The 26,987-nt window shown below is 42.1% G+C and overlaps 1 long non-coding RNA gene across 2 annotated transcripts in view; it reads left to right on the forward strand.

The window, feature by feature from the left end:
• The window catches only part of LOC142604041 (uncharacterized), a 34,052-nt gene extending 10,491 nt beyond the window's left edge, over positions 1-23,561 (forward strand). Inside the window, exons 3-5 of one of the 2 annotated variants that reach the window (XR_012837935.1) lie at positions 131-263; positions 18,139-18,318; positions 20,003-23,561. This is a non-coding gene — a long non-coding RNA (uncharacterized LOC142604041). Of the gene's footprint in view, positions 1-130; positions 264-6,069; positions 10,540-18,138; positions 18,319-20,002 lie in introns of those variants that run through there. The other variant, XR_012837936.1, reaches the window with a different exon arrangement.
• The last annotated feature ends 3,426 nt before the right edge of the window (positions 23,562-26,987 follow it).

Below are 26,987 nucleotides of genomic sequence, written 5' to 3' on the forward strand. Positions count from 1 at the left end.
TCTATCCTTACACCATTGCAGTTTTCCTTAGTTACGTATTGATGTTTCTTTGACCCCTCCATGCAATGCCTCTAAGCCCTCTCTATATCCTCACGTATCTTCTCTATTCCCTCCCTCTCCCTGTGCCCAGCCATGCAACTATTTATATCCGCTCTCCATACCTGTGAAACGAGGTGAACAGGTCTCACACCGCATTGCTACTGCCTTTCAAAGTGGGGACATTTGTTCGAGTCCTTCCTGGCCAGAGACTGTTCACAAAACAGGTATGACTTTAACATCTCTGAAACCACCATGTCTTCATTAATTTAAGTTGAAGTTGGCCAGCGGGCTCAAAACTTATCAGAGTGGACAAACAGGCAGGCAGCCCGAGTACACTGACTTCACTGTCTTGGGAAATGAGGCTAAAAATAATAGTATATTTATTTCTGGAAGAATGAAATTGGGTTTGATCGACCAATCTCTTTAGCTAATAAGGGTAATGGAAATGAGATTACGCTGGCTGATTTATTGTTCCTGGTGGTTATTAATTATTGAGTTTTTCTTTTGAGTAATTAAAAAAGAATTTTTCCTGCTTTAAGTGAGTGCACCAGATCTCATTAATCTCAAGTTTTTAAAATATATTCTTAACCTGGAGACCCCAAGAAAATGCTGATTTTCCTTATAACTTTCCTTCATTTGCAATGTAAGACCATGGAGCTAATCTTACAAAGACTTCTTTGAAGCTTTCCATGTTTCTGTGAACGTGTAAGTCCTATTTATGCCTTGGCTTTTTATTTGCATTGCTTTCCTCCATTTCTATGCTCTACTGATCTGGAGTCCTCAGCAGAATCAGTCATGACTAATTTTAAACTCACAGGTATAAAATGAAAACTGGATTATTTTAACCACAAACTTCAGTTTCCCTAGGAGAGACCTTAAGAGGGAGGCACAGGTAGTTGTGGTGATTTTAGGGGTAGCCCAGCTTATTGCTCCAAGTGAATATTGTGGAGGCAGTTTTCTGCCATGGAAGAGCTAGCCGAGCCAGAAAGCCGCTATGGGTTACTGCTGACATAAGTGCAGTCCGACAGCAGCAGCATGACGGCTTTTAAAAATAGGACTTCTTGCCATTTTGTATTCTTGTCAGTATGTCACAAATGTCATAAGGTCAGATTTGTTTTTCCTACCATTTTTTTCTTCTGGTTATTGCCTTCATCAAAGGAATAAATTAATTTTGTTGGTGTGGGATTTCATCCTTGCAATGACAGGAAAAGAAGAAACAAACCCCCTTGACTTTTTCGCGGTGCCCGTGGCTCCCTTAGGGCGACAGATTTGCATTCATACTGCGGCGTGTGCAATGTGAATTATGGGGCCAAGCCTGAGCTGTGCAGAGCACGGTGCTGAGCTTCTAATGCTCCTGTTATGAGGCATTTGACCTCTCCAAGGGTAGAAGCATCAGCTGCCCGCAGCGCTGCGGGAGTGGACGCGGGACTCGCAGCTTCCCACCTTCCCTTTGCAGAGCACGGGCGGCCGGTGCTCAGGCTGCCCGGGTCCCCGCGGCCGACCTGCCCCAGACGTTCTTGTCCATGGGTATCTGCTGCAACAACGAAAAGCAGCAGCACGTTCAACAGCTCGTAAAGATTATTTTGACAAAAACTAAAGCCAAACAAATCCCCTTCCCATGAAACTCAGGCGCATCGTGAAGCGACGTAAGCAGAAAATAGGGAGAAAGCGAAGAGCAGAATTTGGCTTGGTCAAATCGGCCAACTGCATTATTTAAGCTCCTCTCGCCGGCCTGCTCAGCTGTCCCAAAACCCGATCGCGGAAGTCTGTCATACATAATCTCTGCAGAGTGCATGTCAGAGGGCTCTGGCGAGCCTGTGGGAATGCTGCAGTGAGAGCCAGCTGGCCCTACAAGATCCAGTAAAAGCCAAGGCTGTGTTTGGCGTCAGGAGCGACCCTCCGTGCCCGCAGAGCTCGTGCAGCGAGGGGCTGTGCTCGTGTCCAGTGATTCCCACGTCACGGTGGGCTGTGCCCTCAGCTGGCTCCGTTCCTTGAGCTGGCTGTGTCCCTTAGTGTTCATTTAGCAGGAGCAGCGAGCAGGATGGGTGCTGGGACGCAGGACACCACCTTTCTCGTGCAGGTCCCTGGGAGCGCAGGTGGGATCCCCCTCCATGTCAAAGTTTATTCAGCTGCAAAATTGGAATAGTAGAAAGCTTAATCTTTAGGCTACAGTGCCACCTGAGTCCAAAGTTGGCTTTTTATTGCTTGTAGTAAATAGTAAACATGTTCCCAAGGCTTTGTAATTAACCTTTTGTGTAAAGATGAAATAAATTTCTTCAGTCTCCTTGCAGAACTTCTGCATAACGCGTGCATTCTGTCGTGAATGACATTTACTATCCTTTAATAAATCCTGCAGGGACTCTTCTAGAGCTGGCAGCAGCAGTGCCAAATGCCTGCAGGTACCATTTCCATAGCAATTTACCTTTGAACTTAAAACCAAATTCCTCAAAAAAGGGAGGGACAATCACCTGCTTCAGAAATCGGAAGGACAGTTTAGGAATATTGTTGCTTTTTGAAGGCAAAAAAGAAAAAAAAAAAAAAGAAAAAAGAAAAGGCAGGTTTCCAGGAGAGGAGAAAGAAAATACTCTTCTGAATTCAACAGCTGATAGGGAAATTTTTTTTTTTAGAACAATCAAATCCACTCAGACCCAATACCATCCTTCTAATTGCTAACACCAGGATGTGGCTGACGTTAATCAGCAATGTTGAAGTATGTGATAGACAATCCAGGAAATGAAGAAATGTCAGAAATTTGACCTCCCACCAGAAACTTTGGTGCAAAAAGATATTCTCAAGTATATTTATACTTCCCAAAGAAATAAACAACATATTCCATAGGTACTCTAACAAGTGGGTCCCTAGCAAAGAAGATCAAACAGGTAATTACTCTTCCTGCTGTTAGGCTGCTAAAATTAATAGATTTTCCTAGGGAAAACTGAAAAATTGATGTAAAAGAAGGAACAAAACTTTTAACAGAAAGTAAGTTTTTTTTTCTCATGCCTCCGTAATTTTATACTGTTTTTCATGAAGGGTTTGCAGACCCATCTGTTCTATCAGCATCTGAATAGTTGATAATTGCAGGTGAGCATGATGGTGCTCGCTGCTGGTCTTCAGAGACGGTGGGATGATGTTTGTACAATGATATTGACGGGCCATGAGCTAGAAAGCGTCAACCTGATTTTGTGCTATATGGAAACTCTTTGAAAGTTCAGGACTTGGAAAATTCATGCTTTGTTTTAAATTAAGTTGATCATATTTCAGTAATATTTTTGCCAAAATTATGGTATGTTTTTAAAAGGCATGCCTTTTTTCCATAACGGGAATGTTGAAAATGTCAAGTGTGATACAAGAAGCTTTAATATTAATAAAACTATTCTCATAGGAAAGACACCTCTATTTTAAAACTTTTGACCAGTTCTAGGCATGGTACCAGAATTATTGGACTGACTTAAAAATTCCCAAATTTAGAAATAAAAAGCTATTTTCTGGGTTTAATAGATCCTTATTGCCCTGATATGGGATGCAAGTTCCAGGTTATCTTCACAGCCAGAAGCGACAGCCATTGGGACAGAATACTTCTCCCAGTGCTGAGACTTGGAAGCAGTGTTGAATATTGTGCAACATGCGATCCAGAGCTGGGAGCTGACGTTTTAATTTGCATCTGGCTGTGGCAGTCTGTTTATGTTTGGATTTACAAATGATTTGGAGTTGTACTTTGCACTCGTTTGGATTTATACACCGTAAGCTTATGAATAATCGATATTGTCCAAATGACTTCCTAATAATAGAAACACACAGTCACCATCAGATCTAAGCCCCAATATTACACTATAAAGTAACTTGGAGATTTGCTATTGGCTTAAATAAAAACCACATTTTCAGAAACCAAGCTAAAATCAATGAGAATTATTGATTTTTCAACACTTTTAAAACTGGGCCAATAAAATATACTGTGTATTACCTGATTTACTTCTGGAGTACCAGCAAGTACTGACATGTCTTAATCAGGATGATTGTTTTTTAAAAGCAGTGAGATAAGACTGTAACCCTGCAGATTTAACACTTTGAAAAGAATGGTTTCTTGAATATTGTAAAACCAAAGAGTAGAATTCGCCCAGGAGGATGATGTTGCATAAGGTGTCTGAGATAAAGATTTTACTGTTCTTCATGTTCTCATAAAATTTTACTGAAATGGAAGATTTTTTCTTTAATTCTCCTTTGTTACAAACACGCTTTGCATAGAGAGATAATAGCTACCTTTGCCTAATCCTCATGGTCTGATTTGAATGCAGAGTTGGTATCGCTCTCTGGTTTCTTTGAACCTGGGGAAAAATTATCAGTGTTTTATTCCAGAAGAGTTGATGAGTTTTCAAGCTCCCCCAGACATCAGAGAGATCTAATAATTTTAGCCCATGAATGAGCAAGACAATGGAATATGTGCCTGACTTTCAGGATATGTTTAATAAATGTCCCTGAAATCAGTTGCAAAATTTATCTATCATCTGCTTTAAAACTTAAATATCTTCCAGTATTAGGACCCGGAACCCGATTTGCATTTTCAAAGAAATTTGAATTTTTTCAAACTCAATTTTTTCACCTTTTTTCAAATGCAATAATATTTTTTTTTTTTTCTTCAGCACAACCTATAACGGTACTTTTTTTGCATGTGTAAGTGCCTTTTGAAGTGAATGGGAATTCTATGCAAGTTTCTTGTTTTAAGACTGATTCTTACAGTAACACCTTCTTCTGTGACAGAGAACTTCACGTGTTGGGTTCAGGGAGTTATATAGCCCGACAAGCTAGTGGTGTAAGGACGCACCGTGCAGGGGCTTCATCACATTATGGATGCCAGGGTTTTGGTCCTCATATCAAACAGATATTTTGATTATCTAAAATGGAGTCACAACAAGGTCCAGTTCTTCAGCGACACTGGTGGTGGTACAGACAGTTCTGCCTTTGCTGCTGCTGCTCTATGTGAAGCACAGCCTTTCACTGTGAGTAACTGTAAGCTTTTTCTTAACTTTTCCTAACTGTAAGAATTATCTTTTTTAAAAAAATACAGTTACTTCAGAGACTTCTACAGAGCCATCCTTGAACCTGAGAAGCAGCTGCAAGGAATGGTTGATGCAGAGCCCTGTCTTGAAATTGTGAGTCAAAGAAATGAAGCCATTGTAAAAGAAATTGTTTATTTTTTCCTGTGAGGCACTGAAGGTAATGCAAATATTAGTCTTCAGCCTACAGATATGTGTCATTCCCTCTACCGAAGGTAGCAGCTGTCTTCAGGTTAATGAAGTGACTGATATAAACAAAACAGACTCCTGAAGAGGCACTTGCAGGATTATGCAAAGATTTGGGCTGAAAGTGGATATGATATGTAAAATGATGCGTACAAGCAGTTCTGCACAGTGGCGGGCTCTGGATGCTGTTGCCCATGCCACTGCTTTGCTTAGGTGCTCAGAAAAATAAGTGTTTCTTTATATCTGGTCTAATCGGAAAACTACTGATGGGTGTATTGAGATTTAAGGATATGTTTAAAAACCATTCATTTTAATGGGACTGAAATATGTGCTTAATTTTAAACACACTTTTAAATACTTTCTGAACAGTGAGGTCTTATGGTTTTAAAGCTGTCGTGTGAGCTCAGGCCACCTTATAGAGCGTTGCAGCAACAGCCGCATTTATGCTTGGAGATACAGCCTTCATTTGCTGCCACTGCTGCGTGATCCTCAAGTGCAAATTGTGATCATGGGTCGTGGGATGAGCACTTAATTTTAACCTTGACAGAATCTTGCTGAGTACACAGTAACTTGTGCCTTGTTAATTAAAAGTAGATGGTAGACTCCCTCATATTTTGATTAACCTAATAGCTTTCACAGCAAGAACTAAATTTGACCAGAGACATTGTTACAACTTTTAATAAAATGATCTGGAGGGCTATTGAGTGCATCCCTTGAAACACTTTTACTTATTAGACAGCTAATCTGCATGAGTGACCACTTGGCAGCTGAACATAAACCTCTGTGGAAAACATCCTGCCACTGATTTTGTGAAATTACCTTAAATCTTCTAGTCATGCGTGAGAAGCTCCATCAGTCATCTTTTGGCTTTAACTAGATGTGTTTTCAGTGCGAGAAGATGTGAAGGACGAGGGGCTTTGACCTCCTATAAACCTGTGAACAAAGTGACAGACAGTAAGATACAAACCTAGGACTAAAGCCAAGATGCAGTTTGGTTATAGATGCACTGAGTGATTTGGAAAGATAAACTTTGTGTGACCCTGGGAAGAAGAATGTTGCTGAACGCTCAGTATTTCAAGTGAAGCCACTGGAGCATTCAGTATTTCAAAGAAGAAGTTGTCTCTTTAGGGCTAAATGCAAATTTATATCCCTTTTGTGCAGGATGGTGTCCCCTCCTCCAAGCTTTCCTCACTCCTGCACTCATTTGAAATCTGAACGTTCAGGTGAATTATCTGCACCACCTTTTTGGAGGCATCTGGGTATAGAATGAAATATGCTGTGACCATTTTATTACTGCTCGTTATGGCTGTAAGGGGAAATTGCACTTTTTAGAACTCAGGGTTCCCCATGCTGAAACAGATTGCTGTGGCTGTACCTCAAGTCAGGTGAATATGTGGCCAGCTGCACCAACAGCGAAACCTGCTGTTAATGGTTCAGGCAGGATCAGCTGAAGAAAGCTCTAAAGAACAACAGTGGGAAGACTCATGAGTAATGTCATATTTTCTTTCTGCATCTCCTTGACTCCTTTCCATTCCCATTCCACCTTCTTTGGAGAAATGTGAGTCCACATTTTGGGAATGTTGCAAGTAAAATACTGTCTTTTTTTATCATTCTCTTACCTTAAATGTGGAAAAGATTAAGGAAGCAAGTATCAGATATTAATTGTTTTCATATTTGGAATTCTTGTGTATTTCTATAGAATAAATAATGAGTTGTATTGCTTTTCCTTTGTAGAAGTCTGAGAATTTTGTATCATCTCAGGTTAACCCTTCTCTGTGCAAGTCATCTCTATGGTCCCCAACATTGTACAATGCAATAATGATGTTACTCTTTATTACATTAAAAACAGCTTTAGGAGAAAAGACATCAAGTCAATTTTGAAGCAGCATTTCTGTTAGTAACTGAGCTTTTGCATGGATTATAGCCTAAAAGTTCACCCATGTAATTTTACTCAACTTTTCAAATGTCAGAAATTCAACTGGAATTTTAAGAATTTCAAGAACTAAGATTTTATAAGACTTAGATTGTAGCAAAACCTTTTTTTCCCCCAAAACATAGGTATTAAGGTTTCATCATACCCACAAGTGTTGCTAAAGACAGAACCAATCCTATGCATTGTATTTATCTCTGGAACCTGAGGAAAACCCTCTGGAAAGATGATACGTGCTTTGTTTTTTCTCAAACAGGTCACGTCTCTTCATTCTACAGTATGCTTGCTATGATCTCAAGCTGTTCCCGAGTATTTTTCCACAGAGAACACTCACCTTGATTGCTTCGTGTGAATTAAAGAATTTAGAGTTTTGCTTATTTTGGTAGTTCAGACATGATATTGATCCCTGCTAAGCAGCAAAGCGAAAATGCAGTTCCCTACAATCTTTGTGGCCACAGGACCGCTGGACAATTTTGTGTGCAAAACACCCCTACATAGAATTGCTGCTGAAGGCTGTTCCCCAGAATAGAAAGACTTCATTCTCAGATCTTAAGCTCTCGTTTCATGCAGGTGTAATTGCACTGGTATGAAGGTAATTGTTTCTGACTTGTCCCAAGGCGCTGTGGACATCCAGGCTTTCAGTTTTGAGTTAGAGTAGACAAAGGGAAAAATCTCATGCTGTCTGCCTTCAACTATGTAAAACTTTGCTGTACCACTGCTTTTGACGTTGGACAACAGATGTCCTCAGAGGGGATTCGGCAGGGGAGCAGGGACTCCAGACTAGAAGGCAGAGTATCTCTGAGTCACTTGTGTGTCTCCTAACGAGTGACGCGGTAAGCCAGCCCTGGACGTTCGCCTGCTTGCGGAACGGGCATAACGGCACGCCTGTGCCGTGGCTGTGGCTGCAGCTCAGGTAGATGGACCCCAGGTAGGTGAGGCGTACCGGTGGCATGAGGCGTAACTCTACTGGCCTCAGCTGACACTTCAACATGTCCAGGAAAGGCATGGGTGAGGGTAGAGAGCCTGCACTAACTGTTCTGTTATTGAATCGTACTGGAAGGGAGCTACTTTAGGGTAGGTGAACAGTAAGCACGGCAGTGAGTGTGTTACAGCCGTACTGTGAGCTCGCCTTGCTGTCCTGGATTTACCTGACTCTAGTTTTCATGAGCTTTGAATGTGTCAGCTGAGTTGCTGTTGATTATTTTCTAATCTCCTTCAGACAGTTAAAGATATTTCCCATGTGGCTGGGGAAATGCCAAGCTGTAGGCAGCAATAGTTTATAATCCTTTCAAGAACATTGGCACCAGTCTTTAAAATATCTGTAAGTTATGTCAAGAGCATTTTTTTTGAATTGGAGACAATCCCCATACAGTGCTTAAATAGATTATACACACCGTGTGGGGATGTTGCTGCTGCAGCCTTTCTATTTTTAGTTAGGAAGGTCCCTGAGGATGTAAGCATGGGTTTTCCTCATTTGTCACCTTCAGGAAAGAACATGAAATGGTTATTCTTTTGCTTGCATACAATCAAAGAATCTTTTATGTGGTGTGATTGTGTGATTCCAGATCTTGTATTCAGTTTCATCAAGGCTGCTGCTCTACTGGCCCACATAAAGGTAACTGCTTAAGGTAACCTGCTTATGCCCCACGCACCTCAGAGAGGAAAATGGTTATTGCTTGCTCTTCCTTTGTTTCAGGATAGTATATGCTTTAGGTGATACTTCTGCACATCTACTAGGGACAAACTCAGTGAGCTACCACCATCTGCTTCTGCAGATGATTTGTAGAGCTTATATGTGTTTAGCTGATATTTTTATTAAGTCCCAGCAATGTGCCAATTATTTTTGTTTTGTTTAAAAGTTCCTTATCAGTACTAAAATTATTTTTATAGACTACAGCATGAACAAAGATAATTTTAATGTTAAAATTCTCAAGGTCATGGGGATCTTCACAAAGAAAGAGCAGTCACCTCTAAAGTCGACACTGAAGATTACGTCTTGGGAACAAATGTTTGAAGCTGGTAATCGCCTGGGCTCTTGGAGGTGGGATACAGTTGAAAGTCCTTTAAAGCACAAGCATGTTCTCTACCCGTGAAATTAATGCTCTTGTTTAAACTAGAGTTTTCTTCCTATATATTGGTTGTTCCTATGTATTGATTCCTCTATTTAATTGTGAAGTTTCACTTGCTGCAATTTATCTGTCTTCATAGAAAGCACTAAACCCGGAACCTGCAGCTTCTGGTGTCAGGATGGTAATCCATGGAAGGAAAAGGCCTTTAGGTTACTCAGAATATCTTCCCAAAATGTCCTTGAAATCTAATTTCTGTCTCCCCTAGGGGCTTTAGGAGTCACCTGTAGTGAACTGGAATAAGGTACGCCTGGAGATATGTAAGTGTGAACGTGTTCCACGAGCAACTGTTGCAATGTTCATAATGTATAAGTCACAGTAAGAAAAAAATACTGTGCATTTGGGAGATGAACATATTACCAATAGTTTTGCTTAATGACTGTGCCCTTTTCTGACTAACACTCACCAGATTTTAATGAAATAGCATGGGTTTGCCACAGACACTTTTCCTAGGCAGTAAAGAAAAGAGAATTGATGGAAAAAAATTGCCAGACAGAATGTTGACCTCGGAGCAAAATCTCTGCAAACAGGAGGTAGGACATGGACTGTCACTCTGCTTTGTCAGATCACTACAGAAAGCAGATATGCAGATGTTGATGTTCTCTCAGAAGATATTAGAAAACAAGAGAGCAAGGTATCCTAGAGGATTAGGAACAATTGTCATAGCTATGTCAGGGCACGCAACATAGCTGTGAGTCTCACGAGAGTCAAGCCCATCTGTTGTAAATGTGCAGCAGTCAGGAAGATGATAGGTAGCATATGAACCAGACCTTGCAATATGTCCCTGTGGATGTTAACGACAAATCAATTCAAATCTCTTGAGTTTCAGGACATTCCCTTTGCCTAGTTTCAAGTGAAAAATGTAATTCTGATGCAAAAAGTATGTGTTATAAAATTTTAATGGTTAAGTAAGTCCTGATAGGAAACATTTACTTGCAGTATTTTTCTTTGTTAATGTGTACTACCCAGTCAAGCCTGTGATCCTACAGCTTAGGGCAGTGGTATCTCAACACACTGTGTGAGGCAGATCCATTCCCAAGGAATCCTTCACCTGAAAAACAAACCAGTAGAGCGGAAGCAGAAAAAGCAAAATGACTTACCCAAGGTTATGAAGGTCTGCAGTAAAGCCATGAGTGGAGTTCAGGTATTTCAAGTCATGGAACAACTCCCAACCACAAGATGTACCGACCTCCAGCAGCATTTGGAGGTGAGGATCTTTTAATCTCTCAGATATACTGGGTTTATTTTTTTGAGAACTTTTCTTATAGCTGGGGTGTGGAAGACCTAGAACGTTGTGAGCAGTTGGGAAGAGCAGCTAAAGCATAGAGATAGGCTGAGATTATTGTGGCTGCTCTCTTCTTGTGGAAGCCAATGAAAAGATGCTGCAAACATTTGCATATTGAGGCAAGATACACGATATCGGCTGCGCTCTTCTAGTCATAAGATGAAAGACCTGGATGGCAGAGTTTCCTTCTCTAGAATCATCAGATCTCCAGGTGTTTTACAATATTCCATCACTACTTCAGTTCACAAAGCTTTACGGTGGGTTTAGGTAGTGTTTTCAAGAGTCCTAAGAAAATTAGACGTCTGCTATTACTGGCTTTCAGAGAAGTTTGGCTCCATGGCTGTCTAGGTGAAACAGGTAGCTACACAGTCAGTACACTCATGTAACCCACAGATTCTCCAGAGCACTTTTGAAACGGATTTAACTGTGTCAGCCTTTCATTTTCTCAGTGGTGATGCCTTCTGCCTCTAATAGCTATCTGGAAATTAGTTTACTGATGTGCCATCAAATAGCATTCGTGCGCATAACTGTGTGGCTCAGCACGCGCTCGGCACAACGCAGAGGAGCGTAATGGTGCAATAATGCAGGGAGGCTGGAGGAGTGCAGTGAGAGTCAGAGCTTACGAAACGATGCAGCTCTACTCTAAGACTGCACCGAGAACGCTGCTGATGTTTTGAGCTCTGCAGGAGATAAAATGTATTGCTGGATGTAAAGACATTCTGGGACTGGAGATGATATCTGTTTTATGAATAAAGGGTATGATGAGGCCATTCTCCAAGAGGGAAAAGCAAACAGAATAAAGCATGCTGATTAATTTAGATAGAATTGGGACATAGATTTGAGGGAATTGCATATTCTTTTCATAAGGCACAAAGCAGCCAAGTCCAGAGAGGGAATCGTAAAGTGAAGAGACAGAAAAGCTGAAACCAATGCTGGGAGGCAATCTGGTGCCTGTTGAAATGAACGTGTGAACAAGCTGGTCATGCAAGGCAACATACGGCAAAGCCGAATGGAGGTTTATTCCTTGGAAAGAGTAAGTATACCAAAGTGAGGGGAGGAAATACCTCTTTGCTGATTCTCATGGATTTCTCCATGATGTTACAAATTTATGTAATGCATCTTTCCTGTGAAAGGAAAAACAGGCTCTGTGGAAATAAGAATACAATTGTTACTTGTATGATGGTTGTGGTGAGAGAGGTCTGGTTCATACTGAACCTACGCTATGGCCAGACGTGGAGGAGGGTAGGAAGGATTTCATGCCACTGTCTCAGACATCTAATTTAGGCACTGCAAGTTCTCTGTGTGCTCAAAGAAGAGAAGTAGCTGCTTGGGAAAGGGCATGAATGGCAATTCAGAGTACCTGATTTTGACTAGGTTTTGGCTAAATTAGGTGCTTAAATAAGCCTAATGTACTTTAGTTGGAGATATCTGTAGGTCTAACTAATAGCTGATAACTAATCAAAATAGCAGTGCAACCAGAGGGCAAGAAAAAGTTAAGAGCTGCCAGAGCAAAGAAAAAGCCCAAGTTCCATGACTTTTGTGGAGTTCTAAATCCTGCATTTGTCCTCCACCAAAAGCCAAACCTTTTTGGCTATCTGCACTTCTTTCATGGTTTCTCTCACATCTTTCAAGAATCAAATCAGGACCAGGGTAGAGGTCTACCAAGACCAGGCTTGATCTCTGAGCTATAGATTTCATATTACCGACCATAATCAGCCTTGCAGATTCAGCGGCTGTATATAGTTTTTGCTTCTGATTTTTTTTTTTTTTTTTTAAAGCTTAGGAGTTGAGAATTGATGTTTCCAAGTAAAACCAGGCATTTATCTGAACTTCAATATGTCATGAAACCAAGTTTTGCACTGATTTTTTGCTTCCAGCAATGTCTAATGTTTCCCTGCATTCTGCAGTCTGGACACTAACAACTAGTGTGGAAAGCTGATCTTCGGGTGTTCTGTAAAAGCAAGGCTAAAGAAACTACACTTCATTTGAAATTCTGTCATCACTAGCCCAAACCTTATCGACACAGGGAGATTAATATACAGCAGAAACAAGTCTGGCCTGTCATTTTTGGACTGTCTTGAAACAAGAAACCTCTAGAAACTATTGGAAATGCACAAACTTGACAGAAAAATCAATTGTAATTGCACAATTTTAAATCCTTGAATGAGTCTTAGATTTTTTGAATGATGGTTGCATCTGCTAGTTCATGTTGGTGGCAAATCATACATCCAACATTGTGTGGGAAACCTAAGGAGATTTCCAGGACTGAACAGTGAGATACTTCTCTGGCACAATTAATTCTTTTGGGAAATTGTAAGTTACCTCATGATTTGAGAAGTCTCTGCTGACTACATGAAATGAGGAGAAGCAGAGAAGCATCAAACCAAAATGATCCATCTTCTCTCTGTGCTTCCATACCTGTCCAGACATTCCTGCCTGTAAACTGTAATGAAACCAACTCAAATGAAACTAAGTTTTCAGCAACAATAATCACGTATACCCCATTAGATGATTCTGAATCCTTTTCAGTTTGTTCAAAGGTACACTCTGGTTTTAAAAGATATAGTTTAGTCTGTTTCTTCTAAACAGATCTCAGAACATACTGCGATGGTTTGTTTAATGGAGAGGTGGGATTTTAATTTCCCATCAGTCTACTATTCAGCAGTTATTCTGGTACATCTTTGCTTGTGTGGCCACCCTTCAAGAAGGCATAGCAACCTTGCTTGTACTTGCTTGTCAGTTGTGGTGGACAATCTCTCAGCTGCACAGGCTGTTTAGGGGAGGCAACAAGCCAGGATGTGCGACTACTGTGTGACCCTCCCTCCTCAGTGAAATACAAGGAGGAGACTTTGAGAAGAAGGGGTAAGCAGTAAGATGGATGATTTGCATTCTAGTAAGTAAGACGGATTATTTTCATTCTAGGGACTAAAATTGTATTCACAACTTGGATTTAATTCTTGCATTTTGGGACATGGAGCTAAAAGGAGGCAGTATCAGGAAGAAAGATGCTAGTCCAGTGCTAACACCGAGCAGGACTGCACACTTCATCTACGAGGAGTTCAGGTCCAGTGGTGATAGTGTTTGGGAACAGAGTGGTACCAGCTATACGATGGTGTAAAGAAAGCCAAGATGCCTTGGAGTTGAAAGGAATGAGAGTTGAAGTCTAAATAATATTAAACATCTTTTCAAGTGGTGTGTAGCCATTCTGCAAGTTGGTGGGTCTGTTCTAGTCTGTGTGCATTATATTCCTGTTGTATTTTCTAATGATACCCTGACAATTGATGTGCCTGGGTTGGAAAGTGAGTCCAGGTTTGAGTATTTATAGCACAGACAAATTATTGCTGAAATGAAGAAGCCCTTAAAGAAGTGGAGGGGACACTGAGACCTTCTGGCCCGCATAAGTAATGCTCTAGCACAAACATGCCTGTCACTGCACGTACGTACTTGAATGGGGAAGAAAATTTGCTTTGACAGCTCAGGCACAGGAACTCGCAGCAAAACAACGTGTCCTGTAAATAAGCCAAGACAGATCTGTTCTGTAAGCTGATTAGGTTTCTGTACTTCCAAGCAATTATTAGTTATGAAGAAGGGTTACAAATGTTCTTAACACCTTGAAGGCATCCCCAGGTCTGTTGTGGAGAAACGCACTCATGCAGCTGCTGCTTGCTTTATTGGTAACAAGGTTGGTTAATGTCTTCACTTCGTCACTGCTGCGTACCGGTTACCGTGTGGGCGCTGTGGGTACTACTGGAGAGATAATTTGCCCCGTAACTATTTGAAGCAGAGTCGAGGCTTACATGACAGCTCAGATGAGGCAAGCGTACAAGCAAGAGGAGTGAGGTTGCAGAGTGATCCATCCTTTCTGTGTGGAGGTCAGGGAGTCACCTAGGGCTGGGCAGCTATGTTCAATGCAAATCTGAAAGCATCTCTCTCCACAATGGTCATAAGCCTCAGATGAATTATGATTTTGCTGTTTCTTTATATATATACACACATGGGTTTCTTTTTTTTTTTTTCATTCTTTCACCAAGAAGATACGAGTAACTCTGATGGAGTTTACATCTGGAGTTTAATCAGAACGAGACTTGAGAGTTCGGACCCAGAGAGGTAAACAGTAGGAAGAGCAAGTGAGCCAGGGATGCAAAGACTGTCATTTCCCACAGCTGCTGTGTCTGGAGTTCATTTCTTATCTTTCCTTTATTTGCTATGGTATAAAGTGATGTCAGAGCAGATATTAATGATTAAGTTGAGCATCTAAAAAAAGTAATTGGCATTTTGTATTTTAGCAAAGTATGACTGTATTTGAAGTTGTGTATATATTGTAGTGTCTCTGACATATTAGCCCTTGTAATTTATCTTTCTGGGTGGTAAATTCATTTGTTTTCATGCAGGTTTTTTTTATTGGGCCAATAGTGGAGGCTCCAGTAAGGATGGGAGCATTGGGCAGGGAATGCTATTAACAGTTTAAAGATTTTAAAACCAGGAGTCAGACTCCTGTCTTGTCTGACCTTCTGAATAACAGACCACATGTTCCAGCCAGTGCTTCCTACATGAAGTCTAATCACCTGTGGTTGAACACTGTGCTTTCCAATTTAGAGACTCAACTGCCGATAAATCCAAAATACTCATGAGTAGTCTACCCGGTATTTAGTTATATGAAGGTTAGAATTTATTTTCAGTGTGAATGTGGCTGACCTCTTTTCAGACATGGCATCTGGCTTTAATTTTCTTTTTTTGCTCAAATTTTCTAGTCTCAGATATCTCCTCTCTAGGCTGATAATTATAGGTCATGAACAAGGTATCTTCACTTTGAATATCTTGCTAGATTGAACTCTTTCAGTGTCTCATTAAAATAATGGATCAAAGAAACTAAGGAGTAGATGTACAATTAGCTCTGAGATGACTAAACACTGAGAGTTGCTGCACATCAGGAGGTTCTGGTACTGGCCCCAACAAAAAGGAACAAAAGTGGGCCGCATAGTTTGCACCATGTTCTTTGTTGTTGTTGTTGTTTTGGTTTTGTGGTTTGTTTTTTTTTTTTTCTTTACTGGGAGGACTCTCAACTGTCCACCTTACTTCAGTTCTCACAACTCAGCTGGTGTGCCGGTCACTCATGGATGATGTTCTTCAGTGAGCACTGGCATTGTACAAGGAACTCTGAGGGACGTGTATAAGAGGTGAAGAAATATAGGCTGGTGGGAGTGTAAAACATGTTGTAGTGTTTGCAGTCTGTGTCATGTTTATTTAGTACAGCATAATACCAGGAATACCATGTTAGCAGCAATAATTAATAATCCTTCATAATTCAACAGAACGGGGGAGAGAACTGTAAGACCAAAATGGATTCTTGCCCAACCACCTCATGCAGCTGATGTTTTTTTGTTTGAGGCTATTTTTAATTTAATCTTTAGGTGAATCTCTTTTCTGTACACAATTACATATATTTTCTGTTGTCTGCATTTCTCTCATTTATGTCTCTACCACGTATCTTTAAATGCATGTTGGCCTGATTGATTGACCATTGCTGCTCATCTTCATGCATTTCACTCTTCTCAGCTGCCCATAGCTAGCATCCAAGTATGAAGAGAAGGGAGGAAAAGCCCCTAAGAAAAATTGCCAGCAAAGCAGCATATCATGAAAATAAAGCTAGACTTCTTAGACCTTTGTGTTTCGAAAATCAAATGAGTCAAAAGAAGACAACAGGACCGTATCTAGTAGAGACATGATGGCCAAACGTTTGTCTGTGGGTGATGGCATCTGGGGAGGCCAAAACCACAAGGTGTTTTACTCAGAGCAAGTGCCTCAGGAACAGTTCCCTTCTTGATTGGAAAGGGGAACTGGAATCCCTGGGGTCTTTGTGATCTGAGCTGAGAACCAAGGGCTGCAACATGTGCTGGTGGCACGCTCTGCTGTCAGAGCTGGCTGTGCCAGCATCCTTGCACCACGGGACCACCAGTGGTTCCTTCACATCTGCAATAAGTAAATTTGGCTGTAAAATACATGCATTTAGGCTACAATTTTTTTCTTCTGTATGGTGTGTTAGGGAAGCACTTTTCAACTGGCAAGGTCTGCTCCTGCTGAACACTACCTGCTGAATAAGCAATGAGCCCTTATGCCTCTGTGTTGGAAGCCTTGAAGTGTAATTAGGATTGGAAGGATCCTGGTTTGACTGCAGTGAGGCATAGCCTAGATCCTCTCGGCCTTTCAGTCCCCAGTTTGTCCTGTGCTCGTACCAAGGCACAGTACGTAAGTATGGGGACAGGGGACTCTGCAAAGGTGGATGAAGTGGTGGAGGTTGACAGTTACAGTTGTCATCGGTTACTAACTAGGACTGACTTTCTTTCCCCCCTTCCACATCTATAAAACAACTTCTCTAAGAGCAATCATGGGCTTTGAATTTCATTACTGCTGATACATTTTGTAATAGTTCCTGACACTACTTTCTCAACTGATAATTTAGTTAAGCTCTCTGCTGCACATGCTAATACTTCAGTGTGGAGGCAGTGGAAAATTATTTAATAAAACTTTACGTTGCTTTCATTTCATGGCTGTTATTATCGAACATTAGTCATTGCTGAGAATCATTCCTTGAACAGTTCGTTCTTATCATCTGTGTGCATTTGGCTATCACCTCTTTGAAATGCAGCAGCATCTTGGGTGGTAAATGAAGGCAGCTTTCCTTTTATTCAGTTGTGCATCTCAAAAGCAGGTGTGATCTTAACAAACAGGAGTTATTGTCATTTCTGTGTCTTCCGTGGTAGTTCAGCATAAAAAATGAAGTTTTAGTTTGTCTCATGGGTGAATGTCAGGCCTGAATAATTTACAAGTGGTTCTGTTATCAGTGAAGCTTGTTTCTCACCAAAAAAATGTATGTATATGATTCAGTCAAAGTTAAGAAACTTTTTCTAGCTGTTGGGTCAGAAATAGCCTCTGCCTCCTAATCTATATGAATTTATAAGAGCTGGGAAGAATAAACCCAAATCTTGCAAAGCTTTCTCGATGCGTGTGTATATACAGACACTGACTCCCGCAGTTCTTCTGCCTGTTCACATGAACAAAATTCTATGTATAAGCATTCAAAAGATTTTTCAAGACCAATAATGTTTCCATTGTTGCTTGAAAAGCCTGAGTCAAGTTTATTTTCTCCTTATATTCATTGGGTAGTGAAGATACGTGCTATTAATGTTACTTTGGTGAAAATCAATGCATTCCTGCTTCTGAATTGAAAGGACGTGCCTGTCTCGTACAGCCATGCTGGTCTCTCAGGGTAGAAACCCACTATGTTTTGTGTTGGAGTCTAAATCTATGAAAATAACAACCCTCAAACAGTTTTTTAATACTAGGGAAATGCTTCATGATGTATCCTACTTTGCCATGTTTTTTCCTTATAATCTATTCTGAAGGCTACATTTTCCAGTCAGACATAATCAAATTGCTATATGCTTGATGTTGAGATATACATATATTCCACCCAAATCACATCCAACAGGCAGCACTATTTGTATTACTTCTTTTCTACAGCTTGGATCACTTCTAAGCTGTTTGGAACCTGCTATGGCTTGATCTGTGCGATGGTGCTGTCAACTGCACTTTGCATGGTTTGTCTGGCTGGACCAACACTAGTTCACCAGGAGAGATAAGGACCTCTGGAACATCAGGATCTCCAGGAACACCTGGAGTATCAGGAACATGCACATTCAGGTAAGTGTGTTGGATGGGACTGTGCTTACAGCCTCATGGATTAGAATGGCAGTCCTGAAGGAGAAAGTGCCATTCGTCACTGGTTTCTATGGTTTTATACCCACACCTTAACAAGGGTTAATTCTGTTTGTTCTTTCGTACAAAACCCGTGGTGCATCATGGGGCTTCCTAAGGAAGTGTTTATTGTAATGGCACTCTGCCACTTTAGAAAGCCAGCTGAGCCTGCCTTTATCATAGCTTTTCATTATGCTTCCCTCAGATGCACTACCAATAGAAACATGGAAACCCTTCGTTTGCTTTCTGTTGTGTGGGCGTCTTGAGTAAACTCTCACTGTGGGTGACTGGGAAAGATGTTTTCTTACACTTACAGCATCCATTATTCCTCTGCATGATGGGGAACGTCTTCTCTATGTAAATGAGAAGTCTCTGAACGTTCAATGGACTTTCTGAGAAGTTAACAAACTTAACTAGAAATGAGAAGAGATCTTCTCTTGTTATGTCCGAGGTCATCCCCACTCAAAGTATTTAAACAGGAATTATTTGCTAAATGATAAAAGAGCTTCCACAGAAGTATCACTGACTCCCAAGCGAGAATTTTCTCCATCTGACAGAAAGTGGTTCTCCTCAATGTTTTTATGCAAGTTGTATTGCCACTTCATGAGTCAGGTAGCAAATTTGATGTTGTAAGAAAACCAAATCTCCTATCACGCAATTTCAGTTAATTTCTATTTGGAGTAAGATGTGTGGGAAGAGGTTCTATCTTTTGTTGCCACATTTAGAAAGAACAAGCAAACATCTAGGTGCACAAGTATTTCTCAGGATTGTAGGATAGCTGTGTCTAGCTGCCAAGCTGATTTCTCCGGCTGAGTTGGTTTCCGTGCTCCAGATCTCGCTTCTCCCTTGTGCTGTGCAGGGCGCTGCGTGCCCATTAGCTTGCACGCTGGAGATCCTTGCTTCCCACCCCACAAGTATGTCTTGTGGTGGTGTGGGATCCTTCGGGATGAGTAGAGATCTACAAATGTGAAATACAATTACTGCAGTGTTGATTTAAAGGTCGGCCTGCCATATTTGCACAATAGGGTTGAGAGTGGCTGTCTGCCTCAGAAAATTTATGTGGACCAGGATTGTGTCCAAATACTAATAAGGCTGCAGAAAGTATTCTATCTTTGCAAATAGTGAACCTCCTATTATATATAACCCTGTAATAAAAGGAAAATTTAGTAGGAAAAATGGGCACATCTTCAATAGTTATAGTCTTACAGCAGTTTTTAACAACTGCAAAGCAAAAACCCACCCTTGTGGAGTCAGATATCTGTAGGGGAAAGGCCAGCCTGTCTTTTCTGACCAATGTAGCAGAAACACAAATGACCTAAACATTTAAAATGCAGCAGATGAACTACAACACAAATCAAATCAACAGCAAAGCCATTAGAAGGATTTGGTTTCTTCAAGTGTCAAAAACATTCACAGTTTTCAGGGGAAGACAGTAGGAGGGAGGATTCTCATAGAGGGTTTAAAAAAAAAAAAAAGGTTAAAAAGCATCTTGTGGGATTTTAAAAAGGGCTGTGAGAACTTATCTGCCTCAGAAATATGTATTCAACAATGACTATCAGGGTCGGATGATTTATACAGGCCTGAAATCCCATTAACGCAGACATTACATATTACAGGATTCCCTTTGTAGATACAGATCAGCAAACTACAAGAACACCAGTAAATAATCAACAGACCTTAGAAAAAGGGCAAGGATTAAACTCATCCATCACTAACACACACATCTGTAGCAAATCCATAGAAAGAAAAGAAAAAAAAAAGGGAGAAGATAAACATTTTTATCATCTTGTTCCTCGTTTATTACTGAGCGTGTGAAGAGTGAGCATCAGTATCACATTTGGAACTAGAGAGAAATGACAAAGCAAAGGACAATCTTTTTCACTTTTTGAAATGGATCTGGCGTTTGTCAGGGAACTCGGGATGTGGCGGGTGCTGCAGCCGGCTCTGTGCAGCCCCACGGTCTCCAACAGAGAGCCGGTGGGTCGAACTCTGCCAGTTGCTATGCTTTCACAACATCTCTACTTATTTTGAGGTCTCACAGTGTTTCAGCAGAAGATTTTGTCTTCTCTGAATTATTTTGTACCATGCATCCTCAGCAACCTCCATCTCTCAGAAGCAGAGCCAACGCCGGCAGCTCTTGCGCTGCTTACCCTGCACAGCACACACCAGCACGGGGGCAGTGAGCACCGCGGCTGTAACTCTGCCGAGGGGTGAACCATGACAGAATACCTCATCTGGAAAACACATTCCTCCCAGATGAAAGCCTCGCTCCTGCCACTGACTCCATGGAGGTGTTGCCATTATTAACAACCGTATTATTTGAATGGTCTTATCCAGCGCCCAGTGATGTATCTCCTGCTAGACCCCAGATGTCCGCGTCCATACGGCAAGAGACCAAAGGCTATCAGGCCTGGAAGGAAAAAAGGATGCTAATGGATTGCAGAAAGCCAAGAGGGGCTGCAGAGGAGGCTCCTTGCTCGTGCAGGTAGCTGCAGCGGGGCCTGAGCTCTGCCGTGTGCCACCTGCACGTGGAGGAGGTGGCTTCCCCGAGACAGAGAGGACTAGGTGGGGATTTGTGCAACAGCCTCAAATGTCATCTCATTAATCTGTCCTCTTATAAAAACTAAGTACAATTCAGTTGCCTCTGGGTATTTCTTCACAGACTCAATCTTTACCACCGTAATAATGTTGCCCTTATTGCTTACAATGAAACCTCCCTTTATTAGAACTTCATCATTTGTTTGTTTCCTTCGCTAAGCATCCCCTCGTAAGTATGGCAGCATGTTGCAAAATGTTCTCTTAAATAACCAAGCCTGTAGCCATCCCAATAAATGAATGAGGAATGCTTTATGGTGCAAATCCTTGTTTTCATTGTGCTTTTCCAATTACTTTGTAATTCACAAGGTTCAGTAGTTCACAATGGGCCTCCTAGCCATTACTGCACATCTGCACAGTTCTGTAGGTAAAATTACAGGATAGAAAACTCCAGCAAGAAAAGTAACTACACTTTCTCCCAAGCCTTCCTTCCCCTCGACTGTCTCCTGCCTCTCTGAAAGGTCTGTGTGCTTTGTTCTGTTCTGGCTACGAGGAAGGAGGTTTTGTGTACTGCTGTTGGATACTTCAGGGAGCTTGACGGCAAAATCAAAGTGAGATGGGACTTGAAATGCCTCCTTTCTGATCGCTGAGAGTCCTTTGCAGCTACTAGGAGGAAGAGCCCCACGGCTTCTTGTGGGTCGTCAAGAAACAGCTGCCTTTAGCACTGCTCTCCCCAGCGGGAGAGGGGCCTGGCATCCCTGCGTCTGTACTGTGCTGTGTTTACCAGAGGGAAGCTGGGATAACATGCTTTCATCCTTCCGGGCAAATTGCGAGCATCTAGGAGAAATGAGAAGCCTGGTAATCTTTTTTTTCTTCTCTTCTTTTTTCTCTAGGCTTTCTATTGCTTCTCTTCCCCTCTTTCTCTCCTCCTCTCTTTCCATTCTCCTCCTCTGGGCTGTGTGCTGAGAACAAGCTGTCTGAGCAGCCCTCCTGCTGCTCCTGCACTGATTGTTACAACAGCAAGAAGTAGCCCTGAGGTGAGATCATCAGAGGCCACTTTATTTGCCAGAGGTAGATTACCATGGTGTAGGAAGGAAGCAAAAGTTTTTTTGAAGGAGCAAACAGCAAACAAGAACTTTTACAAACCAGCTCAGGCTTGCTGATTCCTAGAGAATAAGAGGTGAAACCCCATGAGACCTCTTTCTATACCCCAAAAAGAGTGGAATTTCAAGAGTTCAGGTCCAAAGTACAGGTTTGGACTTTGTCTAGTCTGTGTGTGTGTCTGTCCATCCCTCCTCATCCCTCCTAGCAGCTTCTGAAACAGTCAGCCAATTTCAACAACATCTGGCAGAGAGGAGCCGGGGCTCAAAGGTTCCAACAAGATTCACCGCAATAGATGGACCGTGCAACCCCTCCTCCCGCCTAAGGGGAGGAAAAGATGGCACAGAGCCCGTTCTCATTTGATGCTGGAGAATCCAGGTGGACTTTGCCAGCACCCCAGGCACAGGGAAAGCTGCCGCTCAAGTTTGTATCTTCCCAGACCCCAGGGAATTCGGTGGAGCTCCAGATATGGATGACAAGGGCTGCTGCTTCTAGTTATTATGCAGATTTCAGAAACACTGTGTGATGTCCAAATGAAGTCAATATGGGCTTTACTGGCCTCTGTGGAAGACCCGTGGAAGTAATGGGTGGGTGAAGGGGGCAGCTCCCCGGCAAGAGGCGAGATGCTGAGCGGGAGTGAGGGCAGCAGCAAGGGAAATGCTGGAGTACGGCAAGGAAACTTTTATAATTGATAAAAAAAGAACGCTTGTCAATGGGGTGAGAGTGAAAATGGCTCAAAGCAGGGCTCTGAGGTGAAGTGGTGTAATTAGGTAGTTAGGTCCCAGGCAGTGGTCAGGCAACAGCATTTTAATTCGTAGGAAATGCTGATGTTGTCCCCACCCTGAGCTGGGAGGAACAGACCCAAAAGTGAAACGCAGGAGGGGAAAGCCCCTGCCCAGCCTCTGCGTGGGCACAGCAGATTGCATGCGTCCTGCTGGAAACAGCGCGCTGGAGGGCAAGAGGGACATGCCAGAAGAGAATGGGAGTATTTTTTCTCTTTCTGTTTCATCACCATATTTTTGAGGAAGAATCAAGGGGAAAAATAGTGCGGAAAACCCTCAGAGGAAGCTGGAACAACTTGGGGGGAAAAAAGAAAAAAAAAAAGCATGAGGTGAACACCAACCTAATTTACCTACTTGTATCTTGTCATGTCTAGAGTTTACAAAATTTTACCTAAGAGAGTAGTTCTTACTTGATTGTTTCTAGTCCTGTTCACTAAGAAAGAGTAAACATTTACAGACTTGATCTGGGAACTTGACCAGAAATTGCTGATGAACCGAAATAAAAATGGGGGAAGTTGAGTAAACATAAAACAACTGTGTTAAGTGTCTGGCTCTGAAGGGACGTAAAACCTATTTTGGAAAGTTCAGCTGTAAGATTAAGCATCAGGGTAGCTTTAAGTAACTCAGCTTCTTTTACAGGTGTTTAAAAGCAGCATTGAAAAGACCAGAAGGATTGCTTAAATAGCTCAAAATCTCTCGGACATACTGCCCTGTCTCCTGTGCCAGCGCAGGAACGCACCGTTAAGTCGCAGCACTAAGCTGCTCTCCAGCCTAAAGGAGAAGGTACAGGCTCATCCCTGGCTGATGGGTAACACCAAGCAAGCTGGACTGCTCTGGAGACCAGCAGCCATCTGCGGTGTGGCTAGGGACTCTGCAGCCTCTAGCTTTTATACGTACAGAAACATGAAATTCTGAGGAAAGAATGAAGCTCATGTGATAACCCTTTCTTTTTCTCTCAAATTTTCAGTTTTCGTTCATCCTTCACTGCTTAGAGAGGGATAGGTGTATTTACTGGAAAAAAAACTCTAGCCCTTAATCAGAAAAAGCTCAGCTAGTAACAGTAAATGTGATAGCTGTACTCATGTCATGATTATTTACGACACTGATAATAAAATGTTTGAACAATAATAACAACAATTAGAGGCACTGAATCCCTTTTTGTTGTAGTAACCACTAACAGTTGCATGTTACAGGATATGAACAATGGCTCATATTACACGCAGCTGAGTTTGAATACATTTTTTGGTGAACCACATTTGTTTTAAGATAATTCAGTTTTTCACTCAGAAATTCCACTGATTATCGTAAACATATGCCACATACTGTCAGCCCAAAAGGTTAAATCCTAACTCCTACTTATTCTTCCCTGAGGGGCTGTCAGCATTGAGATGCAGTGTTTCATTAGAGTCCATTCCCGAACAAGCTGTTTAAGTCCCGCTGCATACTTGGAATATATATTGTTGTTATGGGTTTCCAAAGGCCAGATCCTGAAATGTGAAGGTATTTCTAGGGTTAGGTTTGTCTGAAAGGAAGCAGTTACCCTCCTTGGGTGTCAGCCCAGTCTCTAGCTCACTATAACACATTGCAAGCAGAATTTTCAGGGCTTCCTAAAAAATTCAGCTGCCTTCTAATTATAATTCTAATTAATTTGAACAGCTCTCCTGACAGATTCAAGCGCCGTGCAGACATCAGATAATTCACATATGCATGTGTAGGGCTGCATGAAACAGCTAAGCAGGTGCTTTTGTCCAAGAGGAACCATGATGCATCCCTGTGGCAGCACAGCCCACCTCCGTGTACAGTTTGCAGTCTTGAGACAACACGTGGAGGTGAAGAGGATGAGCAAAGGTGTCACGCAATTACATCTACCTGCTGAAAAGGAATTTAATTGTGATGGTACTGCCTCCAAGATGAGGGTGAAACCACTATTGAAAAGGTAGTCCAGTCATCATCGGTGCATTGGTTGTAGCAGTGTTTGGTTACCAGGAAATCAAAAGATGCTGTATCTTGAACATAATCCAATGTCTAGTTTTATTATAGTTATTCTGTGAATAAATTAAGGCTTTCAGATCTGGTGCTATCTTTCTGGTTTCTTCCTAAATGAAAGCCTTGAGATAAAAAAAAGTTATCCTGATGTGGAAAAAGTGCCGTGCTGTTCAAGACACCATTCAAACCATTCCTTACCCTTTCAGTAAAAAGTAATTTACAGAACATGCCATATTCTTTCTGTTCTTCATTTTATCACTGACAGCCAGATAATAGAAATGTTCTGGGACAGTCATGGTGCTTCTGGAGATGATGTATGAGAAAGTGAGCGAGCAGCTCGATCCCTTCACAACAGAACTATTCTGCAGGACCAAGAGGCAGAAATTAACTGCCTGGTGAAGGGTACTGGCCAGAAAGGCTATTTGAAAGTATCTGTTGCTCAGTGTGAAGCATATTGGACAGAAATGGGTGTTTTCTACTCAGTCTGGAAGAGGGAGAATTACTGCTCCACACTGTTTGTTCTGTGGCTGCAGGTTTGTATCTGTTCAGGGCCAAAGCAACATGAGCACAAACTGTCAGGTTTGTTTTTATGAGTAATCTGGGCACCGGCTGTTCTTTGGTGTAATAATTGCTCTTCAGATATTGTCTTGGGTCTAATTTTCAAAATTTGCCTGTTCTTCCAGGAAATCACTGCTGGACACCATAACAGGAGGGTCCAGCTCGTAGTTACGAGCTAGCCAGTGGTTGTGGTTTAACCCAGCAGGCAGCTAAAACAACCACACAGCCGTTCGCTCGCTGCCCCACCCCAGTGGGATGGAGGAGGGAATTGGAAAGAAAAGGTAAAATTCGTAGTTTGAGATAAAGACTGTTTAATAGGATCAAAAAGGAAGATGATGATAATAATAATAATCACAACAATAATTATAGTAAATATACAAAACAAGTGATGCACAGCACAATTGCTCACCACCTGCAGACTACTGATGCCCAGCTAGTTCCCAAGCCATGATCTAAACCCCTGGCCAGCTTCTCCTATACCGAACATGATGTCATATGGTATGGAACATCCCTTTGGCCAGTTTGGGTCAGCTGTCCTGACCGTGTCCCCTCCCTGCTTCCTGTGCACCCCCAGCCTCCTCACTGGCAGGGCAGTGTGAGAAGCTGAAAAGTCCTTGACTTGGGGTAAACATTGCCCAGCAACAACCAAAACATCAGTGTGTTGTCAACACTGTTCTCATCCCAAATCTGCTACCAGGAAGAAAATTAAATCTATCCCATCCAAAACCAGGACACCATCCTAGATCAAAAAGTTCTTGCATGTGCTCCCTTTTAAGCATTAAAGACACCAAATCCATAGCTGGGCAGTGAAAGGTAAGGAGGCCATGGCACCTCTTAACTTTGTAAGATCAAGGCAGATGATGTAGTTCCTAGATGTGTGTCCAAGGAACAAAACCTGGCAGTGTGGCTGTTCCCTGCTCCTGGAAAGGCTCCCTGTGCGTCCTGTACAGAGCCACGGTGCAGTCCTTAACTCATTAACCCGCCACAGATTATCAAGGTGAGATTTTCAGACAACTCTGTGTTTCAGGACTGTGATCACGTCTAGAAATACACTTGTCTGAAAATTTGGGCGTAAAACCCAATGCCACATGGTTGAAGGCAGCTTAGGAAGCTTCTTCACTTGTTGGTAGGATGTCCTGGGCAGTAATCTGGACCAGGCTGTGCTCCTGCCCAGCGCACGCCAGCGAGAGCAGTGCAGCTGCACGCAGGATGGTTCCCGTGCTGTGTCAAGCTTTGTTCTCTAGCTCTGCATAACACCATTAAGACCCAGAAGGCAGTATTAGCAGCTCTAAGAACATTTGACTTAGTATAAGCTAAGCAAAGCAAAGCACACACTTGCACCAGCTCTATTAGAGTTGGGAAAAGAGTCTTACAGGACTTTGTGGACGGACGTGCTCAGCTGCTGCTTGGCAATTTCTACATTGCTCTGTGCCTCAGTTTCCCTGTTGGTAAGTAGGTCTGGTCTCCTTTGTGGATCCCTGGGTGAGCCTTTGATTACCCAAAGGTCCCACCTGCAGCTGAATTTGCAGCCTCATGAAGCCAGTGCTCTGCAGGGAGCCATTCAGACAGCCTGTGATTGATGCTGCTCTGCCTGATGGTGCTCCCCATGCCGACGTGCTCTCGGAAAGCAAGGTCAGCTGCCACTAGGGAAAC

The sequence above is a fragment of the Balearica regulorum genome, chromosome 15 (genome assembly GCF_011004875.1).
Source record: "Balearica regulorum gibbericeps isolate bBalReg1 chromosome 15, bBalReg1.pri, whole genome shotgun sequence".
NCBI lineage: Eukaryota > Metazoa > Chordata > Aves > Gruiformes > Gruidae > Balearica > Balearica regulorum.